Genomic DNA, 15,935 nt, shown 5'->3' with positions numbered 1-15,935 from the left:
CGATGACTCACTTTGATATCAAAATACGTACTTACAAGTACTGTATTATACTGCTTCCCAGATCAGAGGTAAAGTCGGGGCTGCTTTAGAAATTTCCAACCAAATTTCCGATACAACAAAGAAGTAATCCTACACAGCAGCTACAGTTGTTGCCTGTCTAAGTCCCCGAGTTGAAATCCTGCTGTTAGGGGTGCTATAAACCTTGGAAACCAATCCCCCGCACCACCCCCCACACACCTGGCTTCTTCACATAACGGCTTACAACTTCATAAGAAGACCAAATGTCTTTATATTAAGGACCTGCTAACAGTGCTGCCCAGGCTGCTGTTTCTTGCTTTGACAGGTGGGAAACAGCTTAAGATTTTATTTGCTTTATCATCACATCTCTTGTTTGTGGTATCTTTATTTTACAAATCTAGTCCTAATAAGTCTGAGTGTGCACCTTTTATCTTTTTTTTTTTTCTTTTAACTTTCTACTTCACAGGGATTTCTAGAGACTGAAAAGGATATTTCTAAATCAAGAGTATAAATTTTAAATTATTTAGCTTTGAGGGTAATGTTTCTAAAATCACTAAGGTTTTTTTTTTTTTTAATGGGTTCTAGGAAAAGTTTTATAAACTGCTGAGATTGCAGAATTTAAGGTACACTCTTCCCCAGGGAAATTGGTTCTCTTCATGATGCTAACTCAGCATCTAACAGAAAGATTAAAGATGGTTAAATTGCCCTGGAAAATCCTCTACAGTCCAGAAGAGTTGTTTTATATGAAATCCGTTAAGGCCATCACCCCTTCAGCTTGAACATCCTAACTCTTTTAGTAAATACCCCATAAAGTCATTGGTTTGCATTGGAGAGCCTTTGTATAAAAATAAATACAACATAAAGCTGGTACTAAAAACAAACAAACAAACAAACAAACAAAAAACCCCAGCATTTCACTTAATCCCCATGATGGCCTTACAACAGATAAGCGTCTTTGGTACCTTCTTATCCATGAATGATGGAGATAGAGCAAAGTTCACTGTTTGCCAGAGGTTACTGGCAAGTGAACTGTGTGACAGAGTACTGATCTGGGTTCTCTTGAATGCCAATGCCCTCATTTTCACTCCACACATCTCCACCTCACCCTAGATCCAGTATGATACAGCGCTGAGCAACCCAGACTGCCTTTTGCTCAAGAATCTTCAATGTCTATCAGAGGAGAGTGAATTTAGAGTACCTCACCTTCAAATAAATATGAAGACATTGGAGACCGTCCAGAGAAGACCGCGAAACCAACTGAAGAAGCTCCAGGGGATTTGGTTTAGGAGTTGGAAGATTTAGAGAGGGAGAGAATGGGCATTATTGCTTCTGCTGGGTTTTAAAGTCATAAATTAGTGATGCTGAGAACCCTAGGAGAATTAGTCATCTTTAAGGATGGGACTGAGCGCCCTCTGAGACACTTTCTATCTTACAATTCAAGGAATCCACCCTGTCATCACTAGTGTAGCAAGAGAGAGCCCTGCATTCTCAGAATACCTCAGTGAGGGGAACGGACATGACTGCTTGACTGTAATTTAAGATGAAGAAAGGAAACTCAGAGAGGCGGTTCACAGGAAGTGACTGAATGGGCCAGCAGCTCTAGAGCACTGGCCTACATTCTAGTTTCCCATGATTCATTGAGCGAGGACACCACCCACTGTGTGTGAAACATCCAGGTCTGTCCCCTGAGCCAAAGGGTACTTAGTAACTTCTGATTGGTGGGTTGGTGTGATCAGAGAAAAAGTTGTCCAGTGTGCTGATCTGGGGTCACTTGCCTGTGGCAATCTGAGTAGCTCATCTCCTCTCTAAAGACAGGGTTCTGGGAGTACCTGGTCCACACTAAAGGCAAGGTTCTTTACTTTCTTTGTAAGCGTTAAAAGGTCCTTTGGTTTTTAATTGCTTTTTAAAAACCACACGTACAATTTATAAAATGAACAATGTGAAAGTAAACGTGTTCTAACAAAAATTATACATTTATTATTATATGTATATATATGTATATATTCTTTTTAAAATACATATTTAGCCCAGGTGCTGTAATCCCAGCACTCTGGGAGGAAGAAGCAGGTGGGTCTCTGTGAGTTCAATGCCACCCTGGTCTACAGGGAGTCCAGAACAGCCAAGGCTGCACAGAGAAACCCTGTGTCAAAACAAACCAACAAACTATATATATATATATTTTAAAATTTCTGTGTATTTGTGTGTGAGGGTGAAAAATGGGTGGTGGGTAGGTGTCACATGTGTGAGGGGTGAGGAGTACCACATGTGAGGGAGTGCCTGAGGAGACCAGAGAGCGTGTCAGATCCTTTGGAGTTGGAGTTTTAGGCGGCTGTGAGCCCCCTCATGTGGGTGCTAGAAACTACATTTCTCTGCAAGAGCAGCAAGTGGTCTCATCTACTGAATGTTTGTATATATAAATATATATATTTACAAAATTTACATACATGTGGATCAGGGTAATGGTGACCATAATGGCATAGCTTTGTGTCACAGGCACCGCTAAGGACTTAATTTGTATCATGTCACTGAAAGCAGTGGTAGGGATACATTTGCTATTTCCTCCTGGTCCAGTGTTGTAAAGTGCCTTTAAGGAGTCAGGTATCTTCTTCCCTTTCCTAAAACATGGGATGCTCCTTAACACCTAAATTATCTTGATTATAGCCTTGGGGGGGGGAGTTTAACATGAAACCCTAAGGAGAAATAATGAGGAGGAACACCAATAACCAGCCTCTAGTTGTACTAATCTGAAAATCAGATAATGGAGGCCACACCGGGCCCACAGCACAATAAGCAGTACCATCACAGGACAGAATGTGCCTCAGCCACTTCTTATCTGCTGACTTGCCATGAAATCTTCCTGGGGCAGCTCTGCGGGATTAGTCAGCTAGTATTAAAGATGTGGATACAAACATTTTGCTAGGATTTTTGGAAGCACAGTTTTTAAAAGACCAACGTGTCTGAAAGTAAAAGTTTCTTCTGGCTGAAACTTTTAACAGAATTTTGTTTAAGATGTACTGTAACACCGAACAATGATCAATAAAAAGATTTAAAATCCGTAGCAGGACGTGGTGGTGCACGCCTGTAACCCCAGCACTCAGGGAAGCAGAGGCAGGCAAATCTTCGTGAGTTCAAGGCCAGCCACTGTGCCATTGTTGCTGCAGCATGCTGCTAGCATGTGTTTGGAAGCCCATTGTCATCAAGGCACACGTGTAAGGAAAACAGACTCAAGAAAGAGAGCAGATTAGCCTTGAGATCTATTAGACAGTGCATACATTCGAGTTGGGCATCCACACACATGCTAGTAGCATGCCGCAATAGCAATGTCTCAGTGGCACCAAGGGCTTGTGGACAACACATCTGTGGTAGAGCAGCGCTTGGCCATGGTGGTACTTTGAATGAATGGATTCATACCAGATTCAATGCCTTGTGAAGCACCAAGAGAAAGGACACAGTCTCTCTCCTGTACTGTGAGCCAAGCAAAGAGTCTTCCAAGGCCCCACAAATGGAGGAGTTACCTTTCAGAAGGCCTCAGAGACGGGCTGTAGTTAAGATGAAGAGCAGAACGAAGCCTTTTCACAAACTCTGGCTGACTAGGGTCTTGTATAGTGGGCCTTCACATTTTTTTTTATCAGAACGTCTTTGATATAAGTTAAAGAAAATCTTATTACACAGTTGTTATTTCTCCACTCATTTTTCATTTTCTGAAAGAATAATTACTTAATATGGCATAAGCCTTAAGACTGTGTTCAAGTTCCAGCTGCTCATGCACATCCTCTTAATAAGATCCACAGAATGTGCCTTTTGAATGGTTACACTATATAAAAAGAATTTAAGGAGCTAGAGAGATGGCTCAGTGGTTAAGAATACTCATTGCCCTTCCCCTCATAGATTGGGGTGTCCTACTGAAGAGAGAGAGGAAAAATTGTAGAAGTCAGACTGGATGGAGGACAACAGGGGAATGTGGCCCACTGAATCAACTAAGCAATGCTCATTATGGGCTCACAGAGGCTGAAGTGGCAAGCAGGGGCCTGATGGGTCTGCACCAGGTCCTCTGCAAGATATATTATGGATGTTTGTTAGTGTGGTGGTTTTGTGAGGCTCCTAACAGTGGGAGCAAGTGTGTCTCTGACTCTTTTGCCTGCTCTTGGGACTCTTTTCCTTTTATTGGGTTGGCTTGTCCAGCCTCAATATGAAGTTTTTTGCCTTATCTTATTGTATCTTGTTTTGTCCTGTTGGACTGGCTCTTGGAGGCCTGCTTTTTCTGAAGTGGAAACAGAGGGAGGATGGGGGAGTAAATGTTTGGGAGAGCAGAGGTGCGGAGGGGAGCTAAGGGAGTTGAAGAAGGAGAAATTGTGATTGGGATATATGAGAGAAGAATCTATTTTTAATAACAACAACAATAATAAAGTAAATCCAAGAAAAAAACAAGAATTCTCATTGCTGTCGCAGAGGATCAGGGTTCAATTTCCAGAACCCAAATGGCAACTTACAACCAGCTCTAACTGTAGTTCCAGGGGATCCTGCCTCCTTTTCTGACTTCTGTGCCCACCAGGCACACATGTGGCATACAGACAAACATGCAAGCAAACACTCACACAAATGAAAAAAAAAAATTAACCTAAACCCATTAAAGCGTATTTAAATGTGCACCCATGAACCATTTTCACAGCACGGTTTAAATGCACCATTTGGTGAGTGAATTCGTAAATAACCTTCATGATTATGCCTCCTTGGTGGCACACTTCATGCTGACAACTGAAAGTTCCTCCACTTTAATTTACTCTACAGTCAATTTTGTATTTGCTCAGGTCATTCTCATAGACCAGTGTTCACCTGTCATCCATTCACTCCACAGCGATATTGTCTAGCTCTAACTACTTATATCAATCCATCTTATTTATCACTTTGAGAAAGAACTATTACTCAGCTGCATAATAAGTTTCTTAAATTTATTTAGTTCAAATTTTATATAAAAGGAATGATTGCAGGCTGGAGAGATGGCTCAGAGGCTAAGCACATTGGCTGTTTTTTTTTTTTTTTTTTTTTTTTTTTTTTCCTAAACACACTGGTTCAATTCCTAGCACCCATATGGCAGCCCACAACTGTCTGTAACTCCGGTTCCAGGGGATCTGGCACCTTCACACAGACATACATGCAAGCAAAACACCAATTTACATAAAAAATAAAAAAGGAATCATCAAAAAAATTTAAGAATGATTGCATAATTTTGATGTAAAAATGTAGATATTTGTGCTTTAAAATTCCAGTGTTCTTGCCTGACTTAAATCTGGTTTTCTGCTTGCATTAAATAGCAGGAGGACATAACATGGGATGAAGAGTGAATGTACATCAGCTGGGCCTCACTGGGACACTCCAAAGTCCAGGTTTCTTTCAGCAAATATCTTAAGATGGGTGTTGAAAAGCAGTAAAATTCAAAACCAACCAGAGGCACATAATACCCCCTAAAGCCCTGATTCTCCTATACGTATCAATTCCCTTTAATCCCCTATACACTTTGAGTGCTTCTGTGATCCCCTGACCAACTCCCATCACTGTGCCTGCTGTTAGGGAAACACCAAGGACTTTGGGAAGGAGAGAGGTGATGTCTTCCATTGGGCATGATTTCACTGAGAGCTGGGAGTTTTTAGGCCTCTTTAGTTCTTTAGGATCAAATAAAACAGTCTCAAAAAGCAGTGGGAGAGGATAGAGAGATGGCCCAGCCATCAAGAGCATTGGCTGCTCTTCCAGAGGATCCAGGTTCAGTTCTCAGCCCAACCATTTATAACTCCAGTTCTGGGGGAATCAAACCACCTCTTGGAGCTCTGTCTGCAAATGAAGTGCACAGACACACATAAAGGCATAACATCCATGAACATAAAAAATAAAGTGTTTTTAAAGGAAATGGGAAACCAAAGGGAAACACAAAACAAGCCAACCAATGAATAGTCTAGAAACACAACACAGAATGTGCTTCTGAGGGCAGTAGGAATGACTCCAGGTTCCCAGCTGCTGCTGGAGGCAGGCAAGTTGATGGCTGTGCTGCTGTACTGCAGTCCTGAGCTTCCTCATGGCGATGGACCACTTGGTAGTGGACTTGGCATTTAGATGGGAAAAGGTTCAGCTTCTAAGACAAAATTTGAAAACTAAGGAAAGGGACAAAGGATGGCTGGTGAGTGAACCAAACCGAACCCCGAGGAGAAAATTTGCCTAATTACAAGATTCATAAGCTGAAAACTGCAGAATAATGATGACAGAAATTACAAACAAACCGAGGAAGTGAGAAGACACCTGTGTTCACAGATGGAAAGACTTAGGATCATGATGCCATCCCTGGATGGGTGGGTCTGGGCTGCACAAGAAAGACAGCACAGCGTAAGCTTGGGAGCAGCCAGGAAGCAGAGTTCCTTCGTGATCTCTGCTTTAGTTCCTGCCTCGGCTTCCTCTGATGATAGACTGTAACCTGTATCTCAAATGACAGCCCCCTCACCAAAAAAGGCGACAATACTACTGAGTCGTAATCCCCATCAAAATCCCAACAGCCATTTTGCAGAAACGAAAAACAAGAGAAAAGACATAACGCTAAGACTCGAGATTGCTGATTTCAAATCTTATGAGAAAAAAAAAAAAAAACAAAAACAAAACACCAGTAACCAAAACAGTGTGGTGCTGCCAAAAATATCTGCATATTGGTCAACACGTGTGATAAGACTAAAGTCAACTGATTTCAACAAAAGTGGCCTGAACACCCACTCAGTGGGAAGAACAGACGGTTCAAACATAACACCAGGACGACTGGATATCTACCTCAAAGAATGAAAATGGCTCACTACCTCACAAAAACTAATGAAAGAACAGGGGTATTGCTCACCAGCGCAACATCTTCCAGTATGTGCACAGCTCTGAGTTCAGTCCTCAGCACCATAAAGGCGTAAGCCAGTATAGATCAAAATCGAAACACAAAGGTTGAAACCACAAACTTCTAAAATTCTTAAAAGAAAACATGGGTAAATCTTCACTACATTAGATTTGACAATAAGTTCTTAGATATGACTCAAAAGAATAAAAGAAAAAGGCATGAAAGAAAAACTAGATAAACCAGATTTCAGTAAAATTTAAAATTCTCATGCATCTAACAACACTATTGAGAAAATGAAAACGCGGAGTTGCTCAAATGTTCACTAAGTAAGTGGACTAATGGATTTTGAGCCATCAATAAAGTAGAATGTTACTCAGCTATAACAAATAAGCGAGGTTCTAGAGGTTCATATCAAAAAACATTACACTCAGTGAAAGAAACCAGATCCACAATGACACATATTGTATAAGCTATTTATATGAAATGTTCAGGGTAGGTAAATCCATAGACCTAAAAAGATTAGCGGTTGCCAGGGTCTGGAAGAGAGGGAATGGGGGAAAATGGGGGGGAATGAAGGCTTTAGGGCGCAAACTTGCCTTCTGTGGGATGAAAAGTCTCACAGGTACATAGCGGTGCAGTGTGCTCCTGTGATTGTACTAAATGTCATTCAGTTGAACACTTCAAGGTGGTGGCCTTGTTGTAAACATTTGCCTCAATTATAAACTCATTTAAAAATTTAAAACTGGGGAATTAGAAACAGGAGAGCATGAGAGAACAGAAGAGCGGGAGAAGAAAAAGTGGAGGAGGGGGAAGAGCCTAGGCTAAGAAGGGAGTGAAAGGAAGAGTGAAAAATAATGATGAAAGAAACAGAAGAGCTACAATGAAGAATTTTAGGTTGGAAAATATCAAGCGCAAGTTGGTTTTATGAAGAAAGAACACAAAAGCTGTGCTCTCCCCTGAAGCTGGCCTGAGAATAAACAGCCATCGCCCCTTAGAAAACAGTTTGTCAACAACTAATAAAATTGACGTAGACATGAGTCAGAGCTCCACTCTGGATGTACATCACAGGGAATCATCATGTATGTGCCCATTGAGTCATGCACACAGCACTGGTTTGTCATGCTAAATTTTGTTTTTGCGGTGGGTGGGTGGGGACACAAATAGTGAAGAGGACAGTTATACTGTGGCGGATTTCTGTAACAGCTTCTTTCCCAGTCGCTGTGATAAAATACTGTGACAAGAGCAATGGTTTTGTTTTATTTGTTTGACAGCTCATCATGGCAGGGCAGTCAGAGAAGCAGGGGGTTGAAGCCCCTGGTCATATCCTATCCTCAACCAGAAAGCAGAGAACAATGAGTACATACATGATCCTCTGGACAATCCAGGACCCCGGCCAGGGAAGGAGCACACACAGCAGGCAGGTCTTCCCACATAATGAAATCAAGATCATCCCGGACACTAGAGTATGATGGCAGGCTGATGTGTTCCTCATCTAGTAAAAGTATGTTATAATAGAAAGAAATGAGAGATAGTAAAAGGAGTAGGAGGGATTACTGAAGGATTATAAAAATGAAAGAAGTCAAGAAAGACCGGAAGGGAGAGAGGTGTCTTAGTTAGGGTGTCTATTGCTGCCATGAAACGCCATGACCAAGTTGGAGAGGAAAGGGTTTATTTACCTGTGCTCCCAAATTGCTGTTCATTATTGAAGGAAGTCAGGACAAGAACTCACACAGGAACCTGGAGGCAGGAGCTGATGCAGAGACCATGGAGGGGTGTTGCTTACTGGCTTGCCCCCATGGATTGCTCAACCTGCTTTCTTATAGATCCCAACCTAGGGGTAGTCTCACCCACAGTGGGCTGGACCCTCTCCCCATTGATCACTAGTGCCTTACAGCCAAATATTATGGAGGCATTTCCTCAATTAAGATTCCTTCCTTTCGGACAACTCTAGTTTGTGTCAAGTTGACATAAGACCAGGCAGCGTAGAGGAAGAGAGAAGTCCAGTTGGATCTCATCTGGAAGCTGGAGCATTTAGCAAGCAAGTGCATAAGCCTCAAGGGTTGAGGCTTGAGAAGGAACAAGCTGATGAGAGCAGGAAGGAAAGCCTCAAATTAAAGCTTCACCAAGACTTGTGGACCAAGGCATGATGGAGTGTTTTACCTGTAACTTGTTCTTTACCATAAATATTCCTCACATCACAGGGCAACTAGCAGCACAGCTGACTGTCTTTTTGCTCAGCACCTGCCCAGGGCAAAGCCCACAGGAAAAGACGGAAGGATGCTCTTCTCAAGCAGCTGGAGGACCCAGCGAGTCCAATGCCCGTCTCGATTCCATCAGCTATTTTAACCCCACAGAGACTGTTGAGGTCAAGACAAGGAAGTGCATGTGGGAATAAGAGATAGGAAAGCAAGGTTGCCACTGAGTATCAGTGTTTAAATACAGCCCTGATCATAGAAGGAATTGTAGTCTGAGGATGAGTCAGGAGCCTGGGCACCAACTTCCTAGGTCTTCTGATTTGGGTTTTACAAAGCTGCAATTGAGAGATCACGCGGCTGATGTTCTCACCTGGGTAGTTGGTGGGGGGAAAGAATCAAGGCCACCACATTTGCTCACTACCAGATGTCACCGCCATTTATTTCTTCAAGCCAGAAGGGATAGTCATCACAGGAAGTCTGATAGCCAGAGGGAGCCTTTTGTGACAGCTCTTCATCGCAAGAATGGCAGAAGCAAGTCACAGGTCCCACCTGCCTCCAGAAGAAGCGCCCCAGCAAGACAGCAGATGCTGTGAAGCACAGTGCCTCACCTCCCTGCCCCCGTGAATACACCACACAGCATAACTTTATTGTTTCTAAGCTCTGAAAATTGAGATCATGAATATAATCCTCAGCAGTTTAAAATGTGGGTCAGTCACACTGTTGAGCACACACCCAGAACATACCTGACATAAAAGTTCATGGCTCTCTCGATCCTCCAGCCGTCTTTCTCTTCTCCAAATGATTTCAAATGCAGGTCCAAATCCCAAAATAAGAAAGCAAAGGCCTGGAAGTAAGTCTAGTGGTTTCCGGCCATCCATGGTGCAGGAATTGGGATGTTTAGCATTTGTTCTGGTTACAGTGGAGGAAAGGTTCATTTTGTCATCTCTAGTCTTGTTTTTCATAGTTATTCTGAGGCTTGAAACAGGTACAAGTATTCAGCAAATAAACGCTTGTCATGAGGGCTAAAAGGATGGCACAGCTGGTAAAAATACTCCTCACCAAGCTTGATGACCAAGTTCAATCCCCAGAACCCATGAAAAGGAACCTCTTATGCAAAGTGATCCTCTGCCCCCACCCCAGAATACACATACACAATGATAACGAAGGTTTTGTTTTGTTTTGTTTTGCTTTCAAGACAGGGTTTTTCTTTGTGTAGTTCTGGCTGTCCTGGCACTCACTCTGTAGACCAGGCTGGCCTCGAACTCACAGAGATCCAACTGCTCTGCCTCCCGCTGCTGGGATTAAAGGCATGAGATACCACCGATTGGCAGTAGTAAATGTTTCTTAAAACAGAAAAATGAGTTGAACATTAAAGCCCAGGCCTTTAATCCCAGCACTGGGGAGACAGAAGCAAACAGAACTCTTTGAGTTTGAGGCCAGCCTGGTCTAGACAGTGAATTCCAGGGCAGTCAGGGCTATGTAGAGTGACTCAAACAAACAATTTAACTAATAAAATAAACAAAAAAACAAGACAGAAAAAAAATGTCATTCTTGGAGTCATCTTTTACAACATGGTTATATAAAATGAAAGTCAGCAATAAGAATGCCATTGAAATCTTTTTTCACTTTTAAAAATGTATTTATGTATTCATATATTTTATATTTATAAATTACAGTTTATTTACTTTGTATCCTGCTGTTATCCCTCCCTTAACTCCTCCTATGCCCCTCCCAAGTCTACTGACAGGGGAGGTCCTCCTCCCCTTCCCACTGACCCTAGCCTATCAGGTCTCATCAGGACTGGCTGCATTGTCTTCCTCTGTGGCCTGGCTGCTTCCCTATTAGGGGGAGGTGATCAAAGAGCTTGCCACTGAGTTCATGTCAGAGACAGTTCCTGTTCCCATTACTAGGGAGCCCACTTGGACACTGAGCTGCCATGGGCTACATCTGTGCAGTTCTAGGTTCTAGGGGTTCTAGGTTATCTCCATGCATGGTCCTTGGTTGGAGAATCTGTCTCAGAAACGACCCCTGTGCCCAGAGTTTTCTGTTCTGTTGCTCTCCTTGTGGAGCTCCTGTCCCCTCCAGGTCTTCCTATCCCCCCTTCTTTCATTCATAAGATTCCCTGCCCAAAGTTTGACTATGAGTCTCAGCATCTCCCTCAATACCTTGCTGGGTAAAGTCTTTCAATAGCTCTCTGTGGTGGCTCCTGTTTTCTCCCTCTTCCATTTGCCTTTCTGCATGAGGATTGATCATCTTACCCAGGGTCCTCCTCCTTGCTTAGCTTCTTTAGATGTATAGATTTTAGTATGTTTATCCTGTATTATATGTCTAGTATCCACTTATTAGTAAGTATATACCATGTGTGTCTTTCTGCTTCTGGGATACCTCACTCAGGATGATCTTTTCTAGTTCCCACCATTTGCCTGCAAATTTCATGGTTTCCTTTTTTTTTTTTTTTAATTGCTGAGTAGTATTCCATTGTGTAAATGTACCACAATTTCTGTATCCATTCCTCAGTTGAGTGACATCTGGGTTGTTTCCACCTTCTGGCTATAACAAATAAAGCTGCTATGAACATGGTTAAGCAAATGTCCCTGTTGTATACTTGAGCATATCTTGGATTTATGCCTAGGAGAGCCATAGCTGGATCTTGAGGAAGCACTATTCCTAATTGTCTGAGAAAGCGCCAGCTTGAACTCATTGGCACAGTAGACAACTTCCTGAACAGAACACCAACAGCACGGCTCTGAGATCAACAATCAATAAATGGGACCTCATGAAACTGAAAAGCTTCTGTAAAGCAAAGGACACTGTCGTCAGAACAAAATGACAGCCAACAGACTGGGAAAGGATCTTCACCAATCCAATATCTGACAGAGGGCTAATATCCAGCAGAATATATAAGGAACGCACGTAAGAAGTTAAACAGCAAGAAATACAATTAAAAAATGGGGTACAGAGCTAGACAGAAAATTCTCAATGGAGGAATAGCAAATGGCAGAGAAGCACTTAAAGAAATGCTCAATGTCCTTAGCCATCAGGGAGATGCAAATCAAAACGACCCTGAGATTTCACCTTCCACCCATCAGAATGGCTAAGATCAAAACTTAAGTGACAACCCGTGCTGGAGAGGTTGTGGAGAAAGGGGAACCCTCCTCCACTGCTGGTGGGAATGTAAACTTGTACAACCACTGAAATCGTTGAGTTAGTTGGTTCAGTCTTCCTCTTCCTGCTCTAGCTCTTCCAGCTCCCTCTGGCTGTACCCCGCACCTCGAATCTACCATAGAAATCTTCTCCTCAACCGTGCTTTGGAAAGATCGTGGTCACATGAACAAAATAAAAACTTCAGAGGCAAAAATGCAAGTGACGATTGCTTGAAACAGCCATGTCTTACTATTATTTGAGCTTATGTGGTATTTGTGCTTTAATTTATTTGTATTTTATAATGATCTATGTCCTTTACTTGTTTATTTTTTCCAAACCTATTTACCCACACGTAAACATTGCCCTTTCTCTGCCCTGTACACCTATATATTCCAGTGCTTTCTGCAGAGTGATTCATCTTCCCTTTGGCGGGGTGCAGTGGAGCGAGAAGGCAGACCGTTGCTTTTCATGCCAGTGCTCAGCTCCTTCAACTCTCCACCAGGGGTCTGGGCCAAAGGCCGGTACCGGGAGCGCGGCTCTGCCAACTTAGGGCCTCCCGAGTGTCCGCACGCCGGTGGCGCCCGCCGGCTGCCCGCGTGCCTCGGAGCGCGCGCCCGAGCCCGTCCCCGCCGCTGGGAGCGGCTTCGATCGGCTGCGCCCGGCTCGGGCGGACGCGTCCCGGATCCCGGCGCGAGCGGGCAGGCAGCGGGGCGGGCGCGGTTCGGGCCGCAGGTCCCGGGCCCTCCCAGCCGCCCGCCCCTGTGCACTCTGCCGGAAAGTTCTTGGCGAGCCCTGGGGAGCGGCGCGAGGGCCGGGTAGGTAAGCCGGGGGCCGCGCGCAGAGCAACTTTGCGGGGATGCCGGGACCGGGAACGGGGAGCGGGAGAGACCCCCGGAGCGCGTCCCCGGTGCGCGCCGCGCGGCTCTCAGCTCCCGCCGGGTCCGCGGGAGAGCGCGCGGTCCTATCCACCGAGCTGCCAGGCCAGCGCTCCAGAACCTTCGCGGCGCCCTGGAGACCTGGTGCCCAAAAGAAAAGATTTCAGGGGAACAAGCCGGTCCCGGTCCTGGCGGTAGTGGGTTTTTACCATGAGCGAATTGTGCCCCGCAGCACTTTTTTTTTTTTTACACCTCCCTCCCCCAGACTAAGAAAGAGCACGACTAGGGTCCCGGCAGTTAGTGATAGGGCCAGCTGCAGGAGTCAAAGGGCAGCTGGGTTCTGACCGGCTCTCTGTACTTGGAGATCCCCATGCCAGAGAAATAACGAAATTTATAAGCCCCAGATGTCATCATCAAGGTCGGTTATAGTATTTTAGAGTTTTGAGAGGCGGTGTTTTAGGAAAAGGTCACAGACACAGTATTAAAATGCAGTACAAGGATTGAGGGGTCGAGACGTTTTAGCCAAGAAACATCTGGGGAAAGTAAAAAAGAAAGAGAGAGAGAGAGAGAGAGAGAGAGAGAGAGAAAGGAAAGAAGGAAGAAAGGAGAAGAAAGAAAAAAATCTGTTAGTGCTGAAAAGATAAAATTTAATAAACTACTGGAAATTAGATTTAAAATCCCACATTTAAAGGAAAATTGAATAATAAAAAAAAAAGTCACCGTCCTTCCCAGTGTTTCTTCTGAGTACTAAGTTACTTTGAATTTTCGGGACTGCAAAGTGCTATTAAACTTAGTGACAACCTTGAACAAAAAGTATTGGTGCCTGTTGGTGTTGAGTGTAGTAGCTATTTTGTTCCCTTGCTCATTTTTAATTCTAAACTCTATTAGATGGAAATATTCATTCAGTACTTGTACAGTAACTTGGTATGGTCCTTTGTGGAAATGAAAGCTACAGAAACAAAAATTTGGATCATGAATCTTAGTGTCTTCATTTGCAAAAGTCAAGGGATTAGTTGGTTCTCGTTCCCTAATAATCGGAGATTCTTCTGTCCTGAAAAATCTGTGTGTGATCTTCAAGAGTTTGAGATACAAATCCAAACAGAAATCTACATCATATCTCTTGTCAAAACTTTATATTTAAATAGGAGGCATTTGATAGTTAAACTTATTAATCCAATCAGACTTCCAAAATAGCTGAATCATTGCATGGTCCGTGCTTGAGAATCGTTTCAGCCTGTGCTATTGAATAAAAAGAAGACAGAGGAAGCCAAAATCCTAGAGTACAAACTGCAAGGCTCATCCGGTGCACAGCTCTGGTACCTCTGCCTGCTCCTTTTGAATGTGGGCCATGCAGACCAGAAGAATTGGGAAGCATTTGCTACCATGTATAACAAAGCAGGACATTTCAAAACTGCGTTGAGAATGTCTGTAATGGCTATGCAAGCCTGCAAACTACAATTTGAAACTGCTTCTTTTGTAATCATAGTGGTCCGCTAGGGTTATGAGTGACACAGGGTCTGAATTTACCTGTGGAATAGAGGAGCATCTTGAATCACTAATCACATTTTTTAAAAGAAAGGGGAATTTTATTTTTCTTTTATCTATGTTTAGAAAATGTGTTTAAAGAAAAAGTTATTATTGCCATTGACTAAAATAAATAACCAAGAGTTGATGGGTTAAATCACCCACAGTGTAACTACACAGAGACCTCCTCCAGCCCGGAGAATCCAGGATTAACCCACACAGCCCTACAATGACTGTCTACTTGTCACTTTCTGTTCTTTAACAGAAAAAACCTCCAGGGGCTGTCACATTGAAACTGGCCAGGATAGGACTAGCAAGAAAGGGGCGTGTGGAGCACCGTCAGGAAGATGAACACCTTCCTGAGCTTATAGGAGAGTCTGTGTGCAGGTACTCCAAAATCCAAACAGTTCTTAGAAGGGTTAATTTTGTCAAGTTGATTGAAAAAATATAATAAAGGACAGGCAAATGCACACCTCTAAGCCCATCTGTGATGTCATTCTCTCGGAGACAGCTGGGTCTTGAGGGCTCTGACCTATTGAATAGACAAGTTTATCCTTGGATCTATTCGTCCATGGTTTGGTGGCATTTCTGGGAGGTGGTGAATGAATGATAAGAGAAGAAACTAGCAGGAGGCCTGCTATGTCTGCGGTGGTTGGAATAGGTATGACCCCATAGGCTTAAATGTTTGAAAGCTTGGCCCATAGGGTGTGGTGCTACCAGGAGGTATGGCCTTGTTGGAGTAGGCGTGGCCTTGCTGTAGGAAGTATGTCACTGTGGAGGCGGGCTTTGAGGTCTCATATGCTCAAGCCATGCCCAGTGGGGCAGTCTCCTGCTGCCTATGTAGAGCTGCCTATGCTGCCTATGGTGCCTTCTCCAGCACCGTGTCTGCCTGTACACTGCCGTACTTCCCACCTTGACTCAACCTCTGAAACTGTAAGCCAGCCCAATCAAATGTTTTCCCTTCTCAGAGTTGCCGTGTTCACGGTGTCTCTTCACAGCTATAAAACCGTTAAGGCAATGTGGCGTGTCCTTGTGGCTATATCTTGTCCTGGCCTCTTCCTGTATTCCTCCTTTCTTTGCATCCTCGTCTCTAGGACACAAACTCCTTTGTTGGGACACGTCTGAAAACATAAGCCCCCATACATTGTTTTTCCTTCTAGTTATTCTCTTAGGTAATTTTTGTTGTTGTTTGTTTTTGTCACAGTGAGCTAGAAGGAACTCGAACAATTCTGAAATTTGAAATACTTGTAGTCTTGAGCATTTCAGACAAGGGAGCCCGGATCTGTAAGAATCTAAGTTGGTAGAACTGCTGTTGTTTGAGGA

This window comes from Psammomys obesus, unplaced genomic scaffold (assembly GCF_907164565.1).
Source record: "Psammomys obesus unplaced genomic scaffold, mPsaObe1.curated_primary_1811, whole genome shotgun sequence".
Classification (NCBI taxonomy): Eukaryota; Metazoa; Chordata; class Mammalia; order Rodentia; family Muridae; genus Psammomys; species Psammomys obesus.
The sequence above is the reverse complement of the archived record's forward strand: the minus strand, read 5'-3'. Positions refer to the sequence as shown.